Source organism: Kogia breviceps, chromosome 9, assembly GCF_026419965.1.
Source record: "Kogia breviceps isolate mKogBre1 chromosome 9, mKogBre1 haplotype 1, whole genome shotgun sequence".
NCBI lineage: Eukaryota > Metazoa > Chordata > Mammalia > Artiodactyla > Physeteridae > Kogia > Kogia breviceps.
This window is the reverse complement of record NC_081318.1, coordinates 26,566,293-26,570,138: the sequence shown is the minus strand read 5'-3', so window position 1 is coordinate 26,570,138 and position 3,846 is coordinate 26,566,293. Positions and strand designations below refer to the sequence as shown.

At 43.4% G+C, this 3,846-nt stretch overlaps 1 pseudogene; it reads right to left on the bottom strand.

The window, feature by feature from the left end:
• Positions 1-907: 907 nt before the first annotated feature.
• LOC131762388 (developmentally-regulated GTP-binding protein 1 pseudogene) lies at positions 908-3,621 on the bottom strand (annotated as a pseudogene).
• Between the last annotated feature and the right edge of the window lie 225 nt (positions 3,622-3,846).

Genomic DNA, 3,846 nt, shown 5'->3' with positions numbered 1-3,846 from the left:
AATGAATGAATGAATAAACTGGCCAGGGTCAAACAGGTAATGGCAGAGCCAAAAGGAGAATTACAATCTTCCTCTCCCAGCTCAATGATTTGATCCCCTGTGTATGACTGTATGTCACACTGTTATCAATGTTCTATGAATAATTCATCACATGGCACAAGGCACAGAAGGTCATGGATACATTCTAGAATTGAATATTTTAAGGATTTACCTTTTCTTCTGTTTTGTAGCAGCTCCTATCGATCATACTCATAAATGAAGAGGAAATATTTAGGTTGCTATAAAGCTTATATTTATCTTAATGTATTGCTGTAAATACAGATATTTTTAAATACAACAAAATTGGTCTAAAATGAGCTTTTGCAAATTATTTTTCTCTTTGGTAGTTATAATATTTTGTCACTTTCTTCAATAATAGAATATATTCAGGTTTGTCTTTATTTCCATTAATTAAATGATGAAAGATAAAAGTTTAAATAATTACTGATGTGTTCTATATGCAAGCATGAAAAGTAGAGCAAGCACTGTCACTGAAAGGTTATGTCACTCAAGAATTCATTAAACATTCATTAGCCTCAACTCAGGTAAAGTGTCCTTGTTTACATATTTGCAGATTTGCATACTCATGCCCTGAACAAGATTTCAAAAATGTTTATGATCCTATGACCACCTTAATTATGAATTCCCAAAGAGATAAATAATAAATAAATAAACAAATAAATCCTAATGAATGTGGTCATTTTTTTTTTTTCCTAGCTGGTCCTTTATGCAGTTCAAAGTACAAGGTGACATGAAGATAAGTGAAGTGCCAGTTTGGGTACTTCCATCTCCCTCCTGAATCTTGATCCAAAGCCAGAAGGGGTTTGGGGTAGGATGCTTGGTCATTTGGAAAGCTGCAGGGGCTGGCCTAGCAGATGGAGAAAGGGGAAGGTTTCAGTGTCTGAATGACATCCTCATCCCCCAACATATGGCTTTAACCATTTTTTTTGTGTTTCACAGAGAAACCACAGGCTGGAACGTATTTAAATTCTTTGATAAGATTTTCGTGACTTTTCAGCAGAAATCCTCCACCGTGGTTCTGGGGTAAGGCAGAACAACACTTGGGGATGCGTAATCTGGGAACTGGCCTTTGCGTCTGGTCTAAGTCCTCCCTAGTTCCAGATACTCCCAGATATTTTCCACCAAGTCATCAAAATTCCAGCAGTGATGGTCAGAGATGGGTACAATGAGGCATCTTATAGACAATACGCAACTTCTCAGTGTAGATCTGATCAATCTTATTTAACTAACACATAGATAGCAGGGGATATAAACTCTGTTTCCTTCCACCACTTCAATGAAGGCACTAGCTGTGGTATCGCGACGGTCACATCGGCATTACGAATTTCGTACTCAGCCAGAAAGCTCTTCACAGTTTCAGCATCCAGCTCACTCTGAGGGCAAGAGGCTTTCAGATGTATGCGTCCCTTATCTTCTTCTTAAAACCAATATTAGAGGGTGTGTTGCTCAAGTGAATGCCAAAGCCTTCCAGATCATTTTCAATTATCTTCTTATATCTCCACAGTTCAGGACATCCAGAACAACCAGGATCAAGTTACATGTTCGGGCCACTGCAACGACTTGACGGCCTCTGCCTCTCCCATCCTTGGCACCCTCAATGATACCTGGGAGATCCAGGAGCTGCATCTTGGCCCCTTTGTATCTGATGACACAGGGCACAGTGAGTAGTGAATTCAGGTTGCCACCTCAGAATATACCCCTGCCAAATTACTGAGCTGGGCTGATTTCCTCATAGTTAGAAAGCCCACAAAGCCAATTCGAGCACCACCTGTCTTGGCTACAACAAAACCTTCCGGCTCACCAGCACCACCACCTGTTCGAGTAATGAGTTCTCCGCGAAGCTAACCAGAGCGAGCCTTAAGCAGCCCTAAGTGGTGTGCTGTGGTCTTGTTCTTTTAGTCTGAGCCATCTCGGCTTCGATTTCCGAGGTGTTGGCTAAGGTGCTGCTTCTAGTGGCGACTCCCCGGGGGTGCAGTGGCCTCCACACTGAATGCCTCTATCATGTACCCACCAGGGAACCTGCCAAAGCCAGCAGGAGCTACTGCAATGTGCAGGCGCGATACTTCCTACTTCTCGCGAAAGTTCAGGGTGTGTGTCTTCTATTCACCGCGACAATACAGCGCGCGGAAAGGTTTTCTCGCGACGCCCTTCCAATTTCTCCGTTTTTGGAGGAAGGTTTTCTGTCATTTCTTTTTTTTTTTCTTTCTTTCTTTCTTTTTTTTTTCTTTTTGCGGTACGCGGGCCTCTCACTGTTGTGGCCTCTCCCGTTGCGGAGCACAGGCTCCGGACGCGCAGGCTCAGCGGCCATGGCTCACGGGCCCAGCAGCTCCGCGGCACGTGGGATCTTCCCGGACCGGGGCACGAACCCGTGTCCCCTGCATCGGCAGGCGGACTCTCAACCACTGCGCCACCAGGGAAGCCCTGTCATTTCTTTTTTTGGGTCTTGGACTGCGTCAGTGAGTTTGGACCTCTGTTCTGGCCCCTATGTGCACACAGGTATGTATTATCAAAAACCAAATTCTGCACACTGAGTAAAACAAAGCAAAAAGATGAGTTTGTTTGCAAGGCTTACGACCTGCAAAACCGGGAATCCCAAGGCTGCGGGAGCAATAAGTACCCTCTTAGTTATTGACTAAAGGTGTTTTGTTTGTTCGTTTTTAAACACTGCATGATTATATTTTAATACATAACCAAAATACAGAACACCGTAGGAAATTGATGGCAATAAAACATAGCATTTCATTTGCATTGCACGACAAATGGTTAACATCCTTAGTCATAAATGAGTTCTTAGAAACCAGTAACAAAGGCATTGATATTACAAAGAAAATGAAAAAAAAAAAAAAAAGAAGAAAGTGAAATAACACAAGGGACTAGTAAGGACTAAAGGGGTAAATGCGGAATTTGTCTTTTTCAACTGAGGCCTGGTGGTTTTCTTCCTTATTTGGCTCAGAGTAGCTGAGTCAGGAACAAGGAATTCCAAAGATGGTGTGAACAGATTTGGCGTCTGCGGATTGGCAGGCGTCCTCTGCTAGTTTCTGAGAAGAGCTGTAAATTCCTGTAGCTTATGTTAGGTAAGGTTAAGCTTCATTTTTTTCGTTAATGTGCCTGCATTAGTCAACTCCATTTTCTCCCCAACAAAAGTGATTCCATTTTTGTTTTGGTTCTACAGTACACATGTATGTATACACACATCCACACAAGGCCAAAGGCCTGGTGAGCTGGGAGGTCAAGCTCTTTTACAAGAAGGAATTAGAAAGAGACCGATTCCAGAGTTGGATAGCTTTTGAGTCTGAGGCCCCACTCTGGTGGGAAGCCAGTTCTGTCCAAATGCCAGGTTGCAGCTGACAGCACTGGGGGCCTGAAGGAATGGGCTGTGTGAGGAGCTTGTGTGGACAGAGGAGCCTCCATACCCGCTCTGGGACTGGTGGCAGGTCCAGCCCTGCCCCAGAAGCAGACATTGGGCCCCGTCTGAGGGTAGGGGGCCTGAAGATCCGAAGTGCTACATGGGACCATTCCTTGGCACTTCCCTATGCTCGTGCCATGTGTGTCGGAGTCCATGACTCTTCATCTTTCATAATAATTTATAGTGATCAAATGTTTGAAGGAGGAATGATATACTGAATATAATAAAATTCAGTATGGAAGGTTTCATAAACTGTGGGTCAAGAAACACTAGCAACTTGGCAGATTGATGTGAATTATACTGTTTTCCCTTTCACCATTTATCCATCTAGGCTGTGGTGTTTACAAAGCAGACACTAAAGTGGATATTTAGCAATTGGC